The following is a 20,650-nucleotide window of genomic DNA, read 5'->3' as shown; positions in this document are numbered from 1 at the left end:
TCTGTCAATCAACAATGAAATTTTTCAATAGATGGTAACTCTGTCTTAGTTAGTCTATTTAAATTTTGGATGTATTCATATGGGAAAACTCCTTTTCTTTTGAGTAAATTAATCTGTTCTAAAGTGTAATTATCTTTCTGAAATTCTCTCTGTACAATATCTAGCTAAGGTAAATAATATGCTAATTTATCTAGAGATGTAGGCATAAATCGAAAGGAATCAATGAAACAAAAGCTAATTCGACTGTTTCCAACTTCTTGTGTGAAGGATACGTATCACTTCTTGTTTTCAGCGAGAACAGAAATTTTTCCTTCAAATTCTGAGTTAGTAGCAATTTCTGTTATAATAAAATGTGAGTCATAGCCTGTAAAGTTATGAAATACGACTGGTATGAAAGCAGCATGCTTATAATTCAAATTGCAATGATTGTGAGCTGCACCTCTAAATTTTCCTATTAAATGACAATGATGTCGAATTCGTTTTTGGTTCTCTTGGAAATATCGGTTGCAAATATGACATCTTCTTGCCGTTATGAATGCCTGTTTATTAATAAATGATAAATCCATTTTTATTGCATTATTATATACGAGGTGTGATCAAAAAGTAAGGTGAATTTTTATTTTTCTCAAAAAATATTTATTTATTCATCAATTTTTATTTTATATCCTTCAAAGTAATCCCCCTCGGATATAATGCACTTGTGCCAACGCTTTTTCCAATCCTCAAAGCATTTCAAAAAATCATTTTTTGTGATCTTGTTTAGTTCATCCTTCGATGCCGTCTTTATCTCCTCAATCGTGGCAAAACACCGTCCTTTCATGAGCCTCTTCAGTTTTGGGAACAAGAAGAAGTCACAGGGGGCCAGATCTGGGGAATACGGTGCCTGTGGCATCGTTACTGTGTTGGTTTTAGCCAAAAATTCGCGCACAAGCAACGATGTGTGAGCAGGGGCGTTATCATGGTGCAAAAGCCAATTTTTATTTTTCCACAAATTCGGACGTTTCTGGTGGATTGCTTCGCGCAAATTGTGCATAACTTGCAGGTAATATTCCTTATTTACTGTTCTACCCTGTGGCAAGAACTCATGATGCACCACGCCCCTGCAGTCAAAGAAAACTGTAAGCAAAACCTTTACATTTGATCGAACTTGGCGTGCTTTTTTTGGTTTTGGTGATCCAGAATGCCTCCACTGGGACGATTGAGTCTTAGTCTCGACGTCATAACCGTATACCCATGTGTCGTCACCTGTTATAACCCTGTTGAGTAAATCTGGATCATCGTTGACGTCTTTCAGTAGCTCTTGGGCGATGCTCATGCGACGTTTCTTTTGGTCGAAATTGAGCAATTTCGGAACAAACTTCGCTGACACACGTCTCATGTCTAAAACACTCGTCAAAATTGATTGGCACGAACCAAATGAGATGCCAATATCATCAGCAATTTCTCTAATGGTAATTCGACGATTTCCCAACACTATTTTCTTCACTTCTTCAACATTCTCATCAGTTGTTGATGTGCTGGGGCGTCCAGAACGAGGTTCGTCGTCGGTGTCTTCTCGGCCTTCTTGGAAGAGTTTATACCACTTGTAAACATTTTTTTGGCTTAAAGTAGACTCACCGTATGCCACTTTCAGCATTTCAAGTGTTTTGGAACATTTGATTCCATTTTTCACACAAAATTTAATGCAAACTCTTTGATCCATGTTTTTAGACAGCAGCAAATCGTGGAGCACGCAAAACACTTCTAACCTTGATGCCTCTCACAAACAAACCAAACATACTACAAAGCTGAAATTTGGAACCTATGTTCTAGACGAGTGTACCGACATAACCAAATAAAAAAGTCAAAGATCGAACGGACGTAGCCCGCTAAATTTCAAAATTCACCTTACTTTTTGATCACACCTCGTATCTGTTCTAACTTAATCACTAGGGATTTCAATTGCTTTATAAACCGTAATGCTGGTGATTCGTCTTCATTTAATTTTTTTCTATATGACTTATATATCGACTTACTATCATCATAAAGTCATTTTACATATAATGCAATACTATAGGCTTCATGTTCTTGGAAACTATATCTCTTAACATTGAGATTTCTATTCGGATCTTCTATAGGTTTTAACAGACATTCAAAATCGGCGTATAAAATAATTGGAACTTCCTCTTTATGTTTAAATTTTTAAATTCTAAAGTAGCATTGTCAGGTAAGTTAATCCAACACTTATTTATTTTGGAACAGTCAACTTCATGAGATTTCAAATTTTCCTTGTTAATAAAATAATGAAGATAACGTTCACAAAGATAAATTTTTTCAGTATGTTGAGTAATTTGACTACGAAGAAGAGCAGATAAATTTTTAATCCATATGTAGTGAGTTTCTAATTTGAATTTTTCATCATCTATTGATATTCGAGGTCTATTAGTATCATTTTTATCCATATATTCGTTTTGTATTAAGAGCAAGTTCTCATGTTTAGTTTGTTTTAATTTCGTTATATTGCACGGTAAGACTTCATATTTCGATCCATATTTTTTAAGTGTATATAAATTTACACTTATATTATTCAACTTTTCAAATTTAGGCATACTTTTTGTTTTTACAGGGAAGCTTATACCGTCAAAATTCAGTTCATTCTCATAGGACTTGTACTTACTTACTCTGTTTGAATTTTTTTCAACTGGATTAAGGCATGAAAGTATAGCCCACTTAAAACATTCATTGTCTTCATTTTTAATATTAACACAGGCTCTTTTATTATTTAAGCTTGACAGAAATGGTATATATGAGCATGGTTTAAATGAATTATAACTTATTTATATTGATAGTGAGTCCAACAATAGTTTTTAACCACCAGCCTGACACTATTTCTTGAAATTCTTCGATTTGTTTAAGTATATAATAATATTTTCAACGTTGTTTTGAAACCATCTATCAAGATCAGTAGTCTTATAAATGCAAACATTTTCTGTATTGAAATACTTGATTTGAATATCTTCTTCTTGATTTTTCTTTATGATAAATTGTCATGCCATTTCTGTATTTATTTTCAAGTTATTATGGATAGAAAGAAATTGAGGTATTTCAATTTGTAAAAGTTGATTTGCGGCAACTAGAAATGTTTTTATATCTAAATGATTTTGATTAACTATACAGACTTTACTAATTCGATCTTAAAAGGCTGAATGAATTGGCCTCCAAATAACTCCATTTCCTGGAATTTCATCCTGAATAGCTGTTAATGGATGTATACTTCCACCAACTTTTATAGTTTTACTTAAATTGACTTCAATAGAATTCAAATGACAAGCACAAGTTTGACATCTTTGTCGAACTGCTCTACTTAAATCAAATCATTTCATAAATTCATTAATTGAAATTATAGCAATAATTGTTAGATTTCTCCATCTAATATAATGGTCTATATCTAAATCGTCCGAATGATGATAAGCTTTCCACAAATTTTTAATTGTATCTTCAAAATAGGCGATAGAAGTCATGTTGTTAGTTATCTAGTTTTTATTGTCTTGTAGAGTCACTTGGCTGTAGTTGTATAAAGGATTATTACAATGAAAGGATGGAAAAGGTAGTGAACAGCTCTAAAATGAACTTGTTCTCAGTTGGTAATTAGTATTGGTTTGTTTAACAAATCAATAAGGATTCAACTAACTATTGAGATACTACTTGCAAATGGAGTAAGATAAGGCAAGCTTAGCTCGCAGGTTGTCTTGACAGACTGCGCTCTTTTGCTAGGTCGAAGCGGTTTTTAAAGGTTAAGTATGGGTGCTGCCAGCAAACTGAGGGCGCTACCTATAAAGTAAGGGCGCTGTAGGTAGTATAGGAAAGGGATAGCTAAAACGAAAGAGAGGGGGTGAACCGACTGTAGCACCCTCTAACTTATTAATTTAGTATTAAAGAGTTTATATATAGATCTTCAGAATAAAAATATAGTCATTATTACTTTGAGATACGATTCAGCTCACATATCATAAAGAATAATTGGATTTATACTCTAAGATGGATTATATTTCAGATATTCAAGGGTTTCAGAGTCCTAATACTATTTTTATTTGTAAGGAGTTTGCCTATTTACCAGTATGTTCTTATACTTCACCTACAGTACTACTTTTTAACCCTCCATATCATTGGCTGAAACTGTCTATTGTTTATCAAAGTGTTAATAAGTGGTTGGAATTACATCATCATGGTATTTATTTTTTATTATCATTAATTAACATTGATTTTATTTGAAATATTAAATATAATTAATTTTATAGGTATATTATTGAGAAATGGTATTTTACCATATCATTTTTTAAATTGTACTATACGCAGTCATTTTCGTAATTGTAGAAATATTTATGTGAAAGGATTACAGAAGAAGCAATTGCTCAAAAAAATTATTCTTGAAAAGTAGGTTCAATTAATATACAATAGTACAAAATTGTAAATACGAATTTAATTTTTTTTTTTTAATTACAGAAACATTTTAGATACCGAACTGAAGATGAAACTGAAATGTGATGTTCGCGATTTGAAGATTTAAGTCTTAAATTTAAATCATCATGCATATATCATAGTCAAAATCGCGAGAATATAGTATTTGCTGCGGTAAATACACAAAAGATATACGATTGGATGATGGAAATACAAAAACAAGCAAAATCAAAAGGGATCGATACAGTCGAAAGATTTACAGACGACTATAATTCATATAAAAATTCGACTGAATATATCTATCCAGTGTCGAGTAATTTGCCAGTTCTTTCTGAGTTTTCTCTTTTCCTCCATTTTTCTAATAATGCGGTTTGGAGTATCGTGATAGCTTATTTTCTTTGTTGAAGTAGTGTACTTGATTTGTGCTTGTTTAATTATTGAGTTAAAGCTTACTATACAATCATCTATATCTTTAGTGGTTTTGAGTGGTATTTTACTATGGATATTCTCTTCTATGTACTGCTTATACTTATTCCAGTCGGTGGTTTTTATTGTTGCTTCTTTTTTTATTATCTTGGCTTGTAAGGAAATCGCTATCGGGGAATGATCTGAGGATAATTCTAGGCATGATGTGGCGTCGAAGTAGTTAAAGTTTATTCCTTTGACTATCGCGAAGTCGATTGGGTCAGGAAGCTTGTTTAAGTCTGATGGCCAGTATGTAGGTTCACCTGTTGAAATTAGATAGTAGTCGTTTTCCTTCATTACCTTGTAAAGTTGATTTCCTCTAGGAGTTGGAGTAGCCGATTTGGATCCCCACCAGATGCTTCGCGTTAAAGTCACCGCCAGCTATGAACCTATGACCCAAAGAGCTGAAAAAGAACTTGAACTCCTCTTTGTCTATTGTATGGTTTGGAGGACAGTATACTGCTGTCATCGTAATTGGCCCCGTCCAATCTGTGATTGCGATGCTTGCCGCCTGGATATTTAGCTTCTGATGATTAACTGTTGAATGATGCTTTATTGAAGATTTAATATTAATTGCTGCGCCTCCATGCGCTTTGTTATCCGGATGATCCGCTTAATATACTTTATAGTTTGGGATCTTAAAGTGATGCTGGTTAGTGAAATGTGTTTCAGAAATCAGTATAATATCTACATCTTCTCTGATTAGGAAGCTTTCCAACTCTAGCTTTCTTTGATTTAAACCATTGGCATTCCAAATTATTAATTTAAGTTGGTTTCTCATTGTGTAAACTTACCCAGTAACGTTGTCAGTAGATTAAACATGGTTTCCATTCTGTCCATTAGTTTTTCCACTAGTGCTTCTAACCATTTTACTCGGCTTGATTCAGTGTTTTCTGTCTGTCGACTATTGGTAGCGTTTGTAGTTTGTGTTTCGCTGCTATCTTCTACTTTGTCGTTGCTAGTTGCTTGAGCATATGAAAGTCCTGGTTTTATTGTGTGAGTTGCGATATTTTCTTTTCTGTTGTTGGTAACGTTACTTGGGTGTGATTGCAGTGTTTTTTTTCTTAAGGTGGGGAATAGCTTTTGCTGGAGCTGTTTGTGTGTTGGGCATCCTCTGTCACTTGCAGGGTGGTCTCCTTTACAATTAGCACATATTACCTTGTTAGGTTTACCCTTCAATGGGCAGTTTTTAGTGTTGTGATGCTCTGCACATTTGACACAGACTGGGACCTTGCTGCAGTAATTCTTGGTGTGTCCAAACTCCTGATAGTTAAGGCACTGAGGGATTTCTCTTCTTTTCCTCGATGGCTCGAAAGTGACCACTGAGTTAAGCAGCCTGTTGATTTCAAAAATATTTTTGTTATTTCCACTTACTTCTAGTTCGATTGTAAAGAGCGGAGTTGGCGCCTTGGTGATTCTGCTGAGTATGTTAGCAATTTTCGTGATTTTGTGTCCTTTAACTTCAAGTTCGTTTATTACTTCTTCGGTATTAGTCGAAGGGTGCAATCCCCTTAGCACAACATTGAATCCTTTCTCTTGTTTACGTTGAAAGGTGTAAAATTGAGTGTTCTTTTCCTTCAACGCCCTGACAATCGGCAGGTATATTTCTGAGTCAGCAGGCTGTATGCGTACTTTATTGTTACTTAGCGCTTTAATAGTATAGCTATTCTTGGCTATTTTATTTAGCAGCTCTTCTAGAGGTTTGATATTTTCTACTTCATCTACATATATCGGCGGTGATTTAAGAACCTGTTTATTGACATCATTTTTTGCATTATCATCCTCTTGGTTTTCTTTCCCTGATTCTGCGCTCAACGGTTCGAAACGATTATTTGTTGGTGTAGCACTTAGCCAATTCTCCAGGGTGAATGCAGGACGCTTGTTTTGGCCGCTACTGTTTTCTGGGCTGTTTCTCATTCTTTTTCCTGCAACTTTTTTCCATTTTTTTGTTTTTTCCGTTTCATTTTGTGATGAGAGCGGGAGGTCCATCTTTTAAATTTAATTGATTTTAGCTTTAAAGCCGATTAGAGCTGACGAAAGTACGTCCATTCCGCACGGAATCCTAAGCGAGACTGACCTTGAAATAACCCTGAAAATGAGGTTCAAGGTCAAATCAGACGTTACCGTTAGGTTTCTCCTTGAAAGTTACATAGGATATGGTCTTTTTTTCATGACTAATCTCATGCGGTTTTCCGAATTTTCCGGGGTTTCAGTTTATTAATTAATTAATTTTAAGTTATAAAAAGCTCAAGCTTTCGCGAGCTTCTGTCTAAAAAGAATTCTTAATTAACATGAACTTCCTACCATATTCTTCGTTAAAGCTGATTAACAATAATTTCGTAGTATTTACTGTTACTAATGCAGAAACTGAATTTTTACAATATACTAGATAGTGAATATACTAGATTACAAAATATTTACTTTATACGAACATATAAATTGTGATGTTAATATCACCTATTATTTATAATATTGCTCGTGGTCTGTCGCGTTAATGAGTAAGAATTCGTTTTAACTTTGAAAATGCTTATAAATATTAAATTAGAAATAAAATTATAAATAAATATCTATGATTATTTCAATTGGGTTTAAGGAAAGATAGAATTTACCCTAGTTTCTTATAGTACGAAGTGTCCCATAAGCAGAACTTAAACCTTTCTTGTAAAAAAAATGTAATTCAACTCAAGTTTCCATAGCGCGAAATATTCTATGAGTCGAGCGTAAATTACAATAGGAAAGGAAGGATTTGCTTAGTTAATCACTTGAAAAAAAGAACTTAGGTATAAACCAAGTTTATTCAATCTCGAGCACTCACTTTGCAAGGCTAGGTGGTAATGCTAGCCTGTGAAAAATCAATGTATTTATACATAGATATTCCTGCCTATTTTCGTAGGAAAGCTCTCTTCGAGCTGTTTACGCAATTGTGCAGAATCATTTGTAACATTTACTTTTTAATCGAGCGCGCAAACGTGTGATCGCGCTTGTAGCGCTCATCAACCGTCGTATTCAATCGAACGCGACGCTTGAAGAATCGTCGTCGTTGCCGTTGGATGCACGATTTCGCCAACGACTCGACCTCTTTCTCTCGGATCTCGTCGGGCACGCACCACCTCCGCCCTCAACACTCTCTCCGGCTCCCCCGGGATACGCTCTACGGGGCACAACTTTGGAATCATCACCAACGTCGCTGCCAGGAGACTGCTCTTTTAGCCAGCAGGATTACGAGTCCGTCGCGGACATCTCCCAGTATTCAGCAGCCACGTGCCGTTCTAGAAAATCAGGCGTGTGGGCCCGAACGATTGAGAGATCAGCCATTACATCCACACCAACATGTAAGCAACCACTCGATGGGGGAAATAGAGTCGGATTTCCCCCATCACGGCAATTATAATATTTATATTTGGTGTTACCTGAGGGGACGAGTTTTTCCCACATTCGTAAGGAGGAGATTTTTGAGATACGTATTACATCTTTTATGTTCCGTAAATGAAATGGTGGCGCGAGGAAAATAGCGGTGTAAAAAAATCATCTAAGTTGTCGATTCACGCGATTGTGATGATCGAATAAATGATTGGAATCCGAGAAAATAAGCATAGTCAAATTAATGAATTATATATTGTGGTATTAGCGCCAATTGGTGCGGCGATGTGAGGTGAACAAACTAACTGTAAAATAAACACATGACAATAATACAATGGTGATCGATCTGGTGATTTATATTGCCTGAGGTGTTGTGTGTTCCGCCCCTTCTATCCACTTATACCGGGCAATTGATTCATTTTGTGATTTCTTTTAACTATCCATACCTGGGCTTTGAATCTATCACATACGTAGTAGAAATCAAATACATATTTTCTATTGTTTAGAATAGAATAGACAGCACTAACGAAATTCTAAAACATGTAGTATTTACAGAAGTAGATATGGATTATTTAAGTATAATTTACACTTATCGCAAAAAGTATAGTCAAAAGTTATTAACCAATAAAGTTAATTAATATATTAATGCAATATTTACAATAAAATAATGATAAAATTTGACATATAGCAGTAGTTTATTGCTTTTAGAAGTAATTAGTTAATAACATTTGAATTATAATTAATTTTCGTATTTGCAGCGGTTTTTTGTAAAATCTTATAATGCAAATAATAAATCAGTTAATTAAAATTAATATATCATAAAAATATCATTGTTATGTACATAATTAACGCTTTGGATTCATATACAATTATTTATTTCAATAAATTATTAATTATTTATTTATTGATAACAGTAATAACTAAGCTGTTATCAATGAAATGAATTCTTACTCATGTTTCTCAGATAGTCATTTTGAATACACAGTATCCACTTTATTATAATAATTAATATTTACAATGTAATAAACAAATTAAATAATATTGCACATTAAAATTCAATATAATTTAGAATTTAAAAGCAATTCAAATTATTATCTGAATCTATGCCCTAAAATCTATATAAAAATGCTTTGTTACATTGAAATTACTCTAAATTAACGTATTTTAATTAAACAAGAAAAACTATTATATCTATATTAGGCCAAGCAACAGGGATTTTTTCATGACAAAAATACTACCTGGAAACCGAGTGTGCAATCGTGTGCAGATAAGTTGAGACATCATTGGTGTTATGTTTTGGACACGCAACTCCTGTCACCCTATTTGTTATAAACATTTTAAACGAAAAAAAGGCATTTTTTTTAGTTTTTTGTTAATAACTCTGCGAATAATGTAGCGATGTTAATGATATAGGTACACAAAATGTAGGTAAAACAATTACGAACAAAACTAGACCTCGAGCGACAAAATCGGATAATTAGGAACCGAGGAAAACCCGGAAAAGTGGCGAAATTTAACATTTATTTAAAAATTCATATCTCCGTCACTTTTTATTTTGTAGGACTGAGTCTTTGCGAAAATGTAGTGTTATTTATGTACTTCATGTGTGCCAAAAGCTGACGCTGTGAAGTAAATAGTTTTCATGTAATCGTAATTTCAGTTTTTCTAAGCGATATTTTTCATCATCTCTCCTTGCGACAGTGATTTTTTCATCTTAAATTTGAAAACGGTTTTAAAAAATGCAGATTCCACCCAACAAAACGTATATTCTAGTTTTTCACTTAAATTTTTGCAAGTGTGTGATAAATGCCGGGAAAGTCGACTAAAAACGGCTGAGCGCACGGAAACGTTCGAGTGGTGGGGGGAACAGCAGCCGAAGAGAGGCACACATATATAGTAATAGAGGCGCGCTACGCCCTCTTATAATTTTTCCATCTCAATATCTCTGCAACCATAAATGTTATCTTAACAATTTTTTTTTTATTTCGGATCTACTGAACTCCGGGAAATCAATTATTTATTTAGAATTTATAAATAATCAATAAATTAATTACTTTCCGATGTTCTTCAAAATAAATGTTGTCATTATGTTTACGAAGCTGGATTTTGGTCCAGCCCCCATTCCCTTTTCTTTTCATCTATCTCTCTCCTTCTCTCTTTCTCTGTCTCTCTCTCTCTGTCTCTTTCTTTCTTCCAATGGAATACTATTTCTCCCTCTCTCTTATACTTTCTCTCTGCATATTTTCACAATCATTTATTTCTTTACCAATAAAATTAAGTTAATTTTTTTTTTAATTTCAACAATTTATGCTTAGCCTTTTATTATTTACGAATTCTCAATAAATATTTGATTTCCCGGAGTTCAGTAGATCCGAAATAAAAAAAAAATTGTTAAGATAACATTTATGGTTGCAGAGATATTGAGATGGAAAAATTATAAGAGGGCGCAGCGCGCCTCTATTACTATGTGTGCCTCTCCTCGGCTGCTGCTCCCCCCACCACTCGAACGTTTCCGTGCGCTCAGCCGTTTTTAGTCGACTTTCCCGGCATTTATCACACACTTGCAAAAATTTAAGTGAAAAACTAGAATATACGTTTTGTTGGGTGGAATCTGCATTTTTTAAAACCGTTTTCAAATTTAAGATGAAAAAATCACTGTCGCAAGGAGAGATGATGAAAAATATCGCTTAGAAAAATTGAAATTACGATTACATGAAAACTATTTACTTCACAGCGTCAGCTTTTGGCACACATGAAGTACATAAATAACATTACATTTTCGCAAAGACTCAGTCCTACAAAATAAAAAGTGACGGAGATATGAATTTTTAAATAAATGTTAAATTTCGCCACTTTTCCGGGTTTTCCTCGGTTCCTAATTATCCGATTTTGTCGCTCGAGGTCTAGTTTTGTTCGTAATTGTTTTACCTACATTTTGTGTACCTATATCATTAACATCGCTACATTATTCGCAGAGTTATTAACAAAAAACTAAAAAAAATGCCTTTTTTTCGTTTAAAATGTTTATAACAAATAGGGTGACAGGAGTTGCGTGTCCAAAACATAACACCAATGATGTCTCAACTTATCTGCACACGATTGCACACTCGGTTTCCAGGTAGTATTTTTGTCACGAAATCACTCTTTTCAAGCCCTGTTGCTTGGCCTATATCTATAAGTAGATGACGTCACGCTCCTCATATGATTATGAATTTGACTCTAGTACTAATACAATCATATAATATATGAGGTGGTGCCGTTTAATATGCTAATTGATGTAAGTAGATTGACAAGTTTAGCGGGTTGCAGTAATCCAGTGAAAATAAGAGAAGAGCTCATAGATACGATTGTTATATAGCCCCCTCTTGAAAATGAATGATCCATGTGAAAAAAGTCTCATGAATCCAGTTCTATATGAGCTTTGATTCTTATTTCTCTTTTTTTTGTTTGTTTATTGTTTTTTTTTCTTCATTATTATTATTAACTATTTATTTTTGTTTCTTTTTCCACTCCTCCATCCATGTTTTCCCAGATGTTAGAGGACGCTCGGGTTGAGGTTGAGTTGCTGTCAGATGTTGTTGCACATCCACAATTCCCTCCTCTATTTTCGCAATCCTCACAGCCAGCTTGCAGATCTTTTTGCGCATCCTGCACTTCCGCTTCTTCGAGGTGATCGGAAGGGATGCGGACAGCACAGAAAAAGCTGAGCGAGGTATGTTAGATGGAAGAAGGGAATTGTGGATTTACTTTCTATTTCAATCCTCACCATCCAAAAATGCTTGGATGGTGTCTGTGTGCTTTGCCAGGGACCATATTCTGCGATGGCAAAAAATTTTGAGATCTTGGGAAAGGTATAAAATGCCTTAAATCCGAGGAGTCTGTTTGAGTGGACTTATCCTTTCTCATCTCAAAATTAATAGCTTACTCACTCCAGTATTCACACATAATATAATGAATCGATATGCAAATGTGCTTGAAGAGAAGGTGAGTCCCCTAGTAGCTAAAATCGATACGGCTTCAATAGAGATGTATGTAATATGCGTCGATCATAATCGTTTAATGTGTCTCAATAGGTGTGTATCTAGGCCTATTATAGCTTTGATTATATACGGGCCTTCATATAAGTATTAAGAATACATTATCATTAATTTTATATTAATAGTGATTAATATTCTTATTGATATTTCTAGCATATTTTATACGTTTTGAATGCATTTTCTTTCTTATTCCTTTTATTTGATTATAATGTGTTTGCATGTTGGTTTTGGTATCTCGTATCCATTGATGCCAAATATCTCCGGTTTGACGTGGAGGTGTGCTTCCATAGGAGTCACTTCAATTGTCTAGTAATACACACACAGTTCATAATTTTTGTATTTTGGCGATTAATGGAGCCCAGCCTTTATGATTTTCATTGGCGTAAGTTCTTAAAAATCTTCCCAGTTTTTTATGGATCCTTTCCACGATATTGCTTTGTGGATGACGAATACTAGAGAATATTAATTTTTTATTAGCTGAAGAAAGTTTTTCTTTCCATTCTTTAGCAGTGAACTGAGTACTGTAATCACATATAATTGCTAGTGGTTTTCCATAGTTAGGAATATAATATTCGAAAATCTTTTTTATAGTAGTATATGATGTTGATCTCTTTATAGGATACATAACAACATATTTACTGAAATAATCTATGGTTGTTAAAATATATTTATCTATTGACAATAGATCATTTGGTTTTTCTATGAGTATTGGTTTTATTATAGATGATATCTTTTTAGTATAATAAAGAGGGAAAATAAGAAAATTCTCAATTGTACAATATATAGCTATTGTTTGGTCATCAGCATATTAAATTGATATTAGGCTCGGGAAGTTCTGATTATATATTTTCAAATACAATTTGATATGTAGCCTAGTAGTAAGAGTAAAAGTCCAAAGAAAGAGGTATTGTAACAAATATAATTTATATTCTCATACTATTTTTTGAATAATTAAGAAAAATCTAAACATGTCAAATCCTAATTAGTTTATTCTTATTTAAACTCTGTAAATTCATATAGGTCATATGGTAAATTTAGTAAATTATAATTCTTGTTTCAAACATTTTAAATTCTTTATTATAGCTAGAACAACTGACAATAAATGAGTCATTAAATATAAGATAATTATATCTAGAGCGTAATATCGATTTGAAATTTCTAGAGTAAATTGAACAAAATGTAAAAAGTCGACTTCGGTCCAAACAGTCTAACAATGAAAAAGATGAAAGTAATTGTGAAACAGTGTCAAAGTATGTTTAATTATTAAAATTTTATAGATTGATATTTATTGTTTTTAATTCTTTTTTAACATAAATATTACAGGTCTGAACCAAATGCTGAAGTGTCAAAACATACTGCTGACGATAACAATGACAAAGTCAACTCTTTATATTCTGTTCAATTTACTCTAGAAGTTTTAATATAGCATTACGCTTTAGACATTGTCTAGCTTGCAACGATTACCGAAAATCGTTTCGACTCGCGTAGGTTAAGAAGCGGCTAAGCGTAGCAGCCGTGATCGGTTTGAGAGAGAGAGGGCGCGTAGGGGCAATGACCGGGAGGGGAGAGTTCCACAGTCAGTATGACTGTGTCACTCAGTCCGGCTACATCGAGCTACCCTTTGTGAGCTACCAACGCGAACGCGCAGCTTCTGAGAGATCCAGGGAGACGAGCGTATCACTAGTGAGTGCGGAGGTGAAAGGGTGCAGTGCGCAGAGTGTGCATTCGCAGCAGGAGTGACTGTCACGAGTGGAGTGCCGAGCGCGCGCACTGTTTAACGTGCGCGACCTCGGAGGTTGCAAAGGTTCGCTCAACAGCCTTAGCAGCACCCCCAGCAGCGAGTGATCCCGGCGGCAGCACAGCAACAAGCAGTTTTGCGAGCGTAGGAGCGGTCGTCCTGCAGGTAGAGCGTCGGATACGGTTGGCCACCGCTATCCACAGCAACTCCGCGGTAGGTGCACGACATCATATTTATTGTAATTGGCGTGCGATCCCGCGCAGCGTGCGCGGCGAATTTATAGAGCGTGCGAGCGTTTAGTCCGCGACGATCGCGAGTTTTTCTCTCTCTCTCCCCTCGTTTATATTGTCAACCGACGTGACCGATATTTTCGCGTGCGTGAGTCTCTCGGCAAATCCCTCCCGTGTAATTGATTGAATTCAATAAAGCGTTTAACAGCTATTCGTAATCGAGTTATCGTTTCGTCTTTCCTTTGTCCGGAATGCATGTTATTGTTTACGTCTTATTCGAATAAGCCGGTAAAAAGGCACGGATCGCGTAGACAACGAGAGAAGCGACTTGCAACCCGAGTTTCCAGCAGCGGCCGACGGAGCGCTGCTAAGCAAGCGCGACAGCGCCGCCAAGTGGCGAGTTCGGGAACCCAACTCCGCTTGGCGAGGGAACTCTGCGCAGGCGCACTCCCGGACAAGGTAGGTTGACGTGCTTACGGCACGTAGATAACAAGGCGTCGTTTGACCGAAATAACGAATAGGTTTAATAGGTTAACGGTTAAACGGCAGCCTGTTACAAGCTATAATGAAGAATTAAAAATGTTTCAAACAAGAATTATAATTTACTAAATTTATCACATGACCTGTGGACTTACAGAGCTCAAATAAGAATAAACTAATTAGGATTTGACAATTCATGATATGTCTACATTTGTCTTAATTCTTTAAAAAATAGTATGAGAATATAAGCTATATTTGTTAAAATATCTCTTTCTTTGGATTATCGCTCTTACTACTAGGCTACATATCGAATTATACTTGAAAATAAATATTTACTACTTCCCGAGGCTGACATCAATGTATGATCAAGCAATAGCTACATATTGTATAATTGAGATTTTACTTATTTTCCCTCTTTTAAACAAATCGCACTTGAAACGCGGAATTCGGACACGGTATAATGATAGAACAGCTATAAGTGTACAACAGACCTAGATGCGTTACGAATAGGAAAAAAAGAAGTTTAGGATGGGTCACCGAATGCTTATCGCTGCCCTGACGAGATGAAAGCGCGGATGTAACGTACAATGCCAAATAAAAAAAATATTTTAAAAAGCAATTGTTTACTAAATAAAAAATGAAAAAAAAACAAAAAATTATTTTAAGACATGGTTATTTTGTATGAAATAATAAAATGAAATTCTAAAAAACATAATTATTTTAATTCACTTTTTTAACACGCTAAAAATTTGAAAAAAAAATTTATTTCTCAAAATTGAATTTAAATTGCAAATCTTCTTTCTATAAATAAAACTACATTGTTTTTATCTAGAGTTTTTTTTTCATCTCGCTGTTTTTTTATGTATTGGCGTATGAAAAAAAATGTCCTATAAACGGGTACTTCCCGAGAATGAGAAGAGGGGCGATCTATAAACGGTTAACTTTCTACAAGGATGCATTTAATCGGGGACTTTATAAACGAGCATCGCCCGGATGAGAATGAAGCGAGCAGACGAGACCCAGCAGATGCAAATCGAGAAGCAGAAGCAAAGGTGGTCAATAGACGACCTCTTTATGCAAGAATGCGCCTTCACCTTGGAGGGTACAATTGTTAACACTAGTAGGCACTGCTAAGCCGCCAATAGGATGGGCTTGAACCCTGTATAACCGACACGGGATGCGGCTCCGCATATTGGTAGGACAAAAGCTCGAAATCCCGTCGATTTTGAGGAGATGCTTCTGAACACAATACGACACTTCTCGTACACACAAATAAAATCAAACCAAAAATGGAGGGCCAAATAAGAAAAGCAGGTTTAACAGTGCCACTTGCGAGAAAAAACAAACACTCTCGGGAATCTAAGGTGCAGCTCAGCACCTCCGCTACGCCGAGAGGTAACCTGGTTGGCGTGACGGATGAAGTGATAGGACAACAGACCGCAACATCCACAGTACCGCTAGCACAAAACATCGTAAACCTCAGGGTTCCACGGATGCAGCCCAGCACCTCCCCAGTACTCCAGGTCGACCAGACCATGGAGGTGACGGAGGTGACGGATGAGATGGATGGACAGACATATGAACGTGACGTACTTTAGACATTACGAGAGCATCTCAAGCGCATCAGCACGGCACTCGTGAAGATAGAAGCACGGAAGTACGTACAGAAAAACATCAGATTGGACATTGCGAATGGTATGTCTGTGATTAAGGAAGCGATGGAAACTGCATGGAGCGAATGCAACCACCTGAAGCCCGTTCTAATTGTCGATGGGTGCGAAGCGGCCGACAGACTAAAGAGGACAAGAGCAGCCACCGGTGCTACCGTGAAACAACCCATGGCCTTCAAGAAGGTAGTGGAAGAAACGGGCTGAAGCAGGATGGTCTCAAAGAAAAAGGGGGAAAAGGAACGGATACGAACAGTGACAGACATTACGGCAATATCCCCACAAGGTGGAGATGCACGCAAAGAGGCGCCCCACACTATAGTGCCTGTCCCCGCCGAACGTAAGAATGGCGGCCCCCGGGGACCGGCAGGGTTTGGAGCCATCTTGATCCGGCGGGCCATGGGTAAGACGTAGCCAGAAACGTTGAGACGATGGAATAGGGAGATTGATCCGAAAGGATCTAAAGTGACCATCACGGGGTGCCGCAAGACAAAGGACTGCTATTACGCTTCTGCATCGGCTCAGCAGAACAACAGGACTGCTGACAGAATAAACTACTAGAAGAAGATGGCGATGTACGATAACGTGACTCTAAATATTCTGAATCTGGACTGCGTAACGGACAAAAAAAAGGTGACGGACGCACTGAAACGAGAGACAAGGGGAACGAAACGTTCAAGGCTTACATTTTTGGTTCTAACAAGAGGGATTTCTATGGCAGTGTGTGAAGCAGACTCGGATAGCGCGAAAAAGCTGCTCAAAAAAGGCCAAATCAAAATCGACTGGGTCAACTATCGGCTCGTTCCGAAACTGATGGTCAGCAAGCGCTACCGGTGCCTTGGATACGGACACAAACGGGCATACTGTAAAGGGACAAACAGAGGACATTGCTGCCGAAGGTGTGGTCAGACTGGTCATATCAGGGAAAGCTGAACATTTGAGCGACCTAACTGCTTGCTGTGTTCTGAGGCGCAGATACCGGAGGTGGAGCACAATCCAGGCTCCGGGGTGTGCGCCGTCTATCGAGCTGCGCTGGAGAAGCGTAGAAAGCAGACACAAGTATGGTAGGAGTGCTACAGGAAAACCTGCGAGGTACCGAGACAGTTCAATTGCTGCTCTAGCAAATAGCAAAGAAATGAGAGGCGTGTATCCTGATAATTAGCGGATGGTATTCGAACACCTCTAGAACGTTAGCCATTTGGATAAAGGACAAGCGAGTGGAAGGATTCTCATATGGCAGGACTACGTCTGGGCAAAGGTGAATGGTATCACTTACATTAGCATCTACCTGACCCCAAACTGCATAGTACGCGAGTCCGAACAAAAAGCAGAAGCATTAGAGGATGCACTTAGGGACCTCCAGAGAGATCTAGTGGTCACGAGAGACCTAAACGCTAGGGCAATCAAGTGGGGCATGACGGAGACGAACAAACGGGGTAAGCTGCTACTAGAGATGGTCACAGGGCTTGATCTGACAGTGGCTAACATCGGAACGACGTCGACGTACAAAAGACCAACCTTCGGATACTCTATATCCGATGTTACCATGACGTCGGACATAATTTCCCACGAATAAGGCGGTGGCAAGTGATCAAAGACTATAGGGTTAGCGATTACCAGTACATCGTTTTTAAAGTGGAAGATCACGCAACGATACGATGAAACAGTTACCCGAGGGATGGAGGATGGACAGATCCCAAAGTACTAGAACATACGCAAACAAGACAGAACACGTTTCGAGAGTATGCTACTGGAGATAGTCGCATCAGTAGGTATCACCCGAATACAGCTTCAAGGTCGGCACCTGGCAAAATGGGTAACTGACAAGACAATGGAACTGATATCTCACCTGTGTAATGTCACGATGCTCAGGCGGAAAAAGAAACGAGATAAAAAAAAGATATACTGATGGACGGACGAAATTAGTGGCCTCCGTGGTAACTGTATCGCTTGTCGCAAGAGAGCACACATAGCTTGAGAAAGGGATAAACCTGACGCAAACAAACTCGGGCAGACGTACAAGACCGCACGAACGGCATTAACGGCATTGCAATTAAGGACAGTAAAAGACGTTACTGGAGACAATTGTGCGATGAAGTGGAGAGAGATTCCTGGGGACTTGGCTACAAAATAGTGGCCAAGAAACTAGGGAAATGCGGCCCCACGGAGCAAAAGAACAGAACGACAATGAGGACGATAGTCGACGAGCTATTTCCGATACATCCGGAAAGGAACGACCCTTCAGACGATCAACACACGCCTGTACAGAAATTCACTTGGGCAAAGCTGCTCCAAAAGGTATCTTCACTGAAACCTAGAAAAGCTCCTGGGCTGGATGGAATCCCGGAGTAGATCCTCAAGCAGATAGCAAGTGTGTGCCCAGGTATACTTCTGGACATGTACAACACAAATTTGTGAGTAGGTATATTCCCTTCACAATGGAAGATGGCCAGACTGATTCTCCTGTACAGGAAAAAAGGTGAGTCGAATGTAACATCTTCTTACAGACCTCTGACAAGGGAACCACCCCAACCCAACCTCACCGATTTGAATGATTTTGGGATATCTTGTAGTACTGGAAAAAAATTTAATATGTGTTTTTTTTATCGGCCCATTAGGGCTTTTAAGGGGTGAAATCCACCCTGAAAATCAACCCCTAAAATCAGTTTTTTTTATATTTCTCAGCATCAAATGAATATTTTTCAGTAAACTCAACGTTAAAAAATTTCTTATAAAAAGGCGCTTTTAAGGACATAACATTTATACCGAAGGGTTTCAACTTCCTTTTTAATAGGGGTAAATATACTATTTTTTGTACTGTTTTACAACATGTAATATAGTAAATCAGCTCGAGTGATTTAAAAATTGCACTGATAATGAGAAAATACCAAAATTAAATTGACGTGTTTCCGAATTTAAAAAAAAAATATGTTTAAGGGGTGTTTCACACAGAACAAAGCGTAGGTGCCACGGAGCGAGACCGCTGGTGCTACTAGCGACGTTGGATGTATGAAACGTCTTTAACTCTGGTCGATGGATGGATATCCTTCGAGTCATACAAGCCTTCGAGACTCGACCCTACCTCATACGGATGTTCAGAGACTATCTATAGAACAGACATTTCTGAACACAGCAGTGTACTCAGCCAGTTCCGGTGCGACCACGCCGAAGCAATGCACCGGCTTCCCGCGATTCCAGTTCGCAGACTGCCATATAGTGCTCTGCGCGGTTCAGACCGGAAATGTGGACCCGAAAGTCTGTGTCTTGTCTCAACTCTCGTCTGAGCGCGTCCATCATATCTTCCGGAATCGCAACGCAGTCCACATCCATGATCTCCAATTGGACCTTGGAGTTCATAGCCCTGAGACTGCCCGCTTCCCCGATCGCGTCTTGGATCTATCGTTCAAACACGTCGCGTCCGTCCGGTTTGTCTGCGTCTACCTGTAGCTTCAGAAGATACAAATTGTTTTGTCTTCCTCAGGGTCGTCATTTGCACGTGACTCTTCTTCGGATCGATCGTCGTCCGTATTTTGCGTACTATTTTGGAATATGTCGTATCCGTACCCAGTTTGACGAGGACAGTTAGTCCATTTTTCCGATGGGCCGGTCCACCTCTGTCAGATCGGTTCTTTGCATGTTTTCTTTTTTGTCTTGTCTGTTCCTTTTTGTCTGACCATCTGCCAGTCCTTGGTCGATTCCATCGCCGGTGGCCTCTTTTATGAGGGCTTCAGCGTGGTTCCGGTCGACGAATATTTCTGTTTCGTCCGTGGCGTCTCTTTGTTATTGTCGTGCCTGTATTGTTGCTCTCTTGGAGACTTTCTCCCGAAGTTGCGTCCATTCGCTTGTGCAGCGCAATGTTCATCGTCTCGAGAATTGTCTTCACTGTCATATTTATGTTCTTTTGTACGTTCGCTGCTTTGACCATTTTCGTCGCCGCGACTTGTATGAGTCGTAACAGTTCAATCAAGTCTCGTGTATTGTTTATCGTTGTGAGTGTTCGTCCTGTCAACTGTTCTTGGTTATCAACGTCAGAGGCGTTGCTCACCTCGCTGCCACCGCTTGACATACCGTCTGTCTCCTGTCGTCTTGGTAAGTTTAGTAAAGTCTTGCTCGTGTCGTTGTTTCGTATTGTCCTCCTTTTCTCCATGCACCAAGTGCGGCCCTTAAAATCTTTGCCGCTGCCCGTGGCCACCGGGAAGGATTCACCGGAACCCAGGATGGATTTCCCCAGAGAAG

At 37.8% G+C, this 20,650-nt stretch overlaps 1 protein-coding gene across 1 annotated transcript in view; it reads right to left on the bottom strand.

Moving 5' to 3' along the window:
• LOC131667616 (protein unc-79 homolog) overlaps positions 1 to 20,650 on the bottom strand; it is a gene marked incomplete at its 3' end in the record, with an annotated part of 3,688,809 nt that overhangs the window by 1,482,504 nt on the left and 2,185,655 nt on the right. The gene's annotated exons all lie outside the window — the stretch shown is intronic.

The sequence above is a fragment of the Phymastichus coffea genome, unplaced genomic scaffold, assembly GCF_024137745.1.
Source record: "Phymastichus coffea isolate CEN01 unplaced genomic scaffold, Cenicafe_Pcof_1.1 PCOF00005, whole genome shotgun sequence".
Taxonomy (NCBI): domain Eukaryota; kingdom Metazoa; phylum Arthropoda; class Insecta; order Hymenoptera; family Eulophidae; genus Phymastichus; species Phymastichus coffea.
The sequence above is the reverse complement of the archived record's forward strand: the minus strand, read 5'-3'. Positions and strand labels throughout refer to the sequence as shown.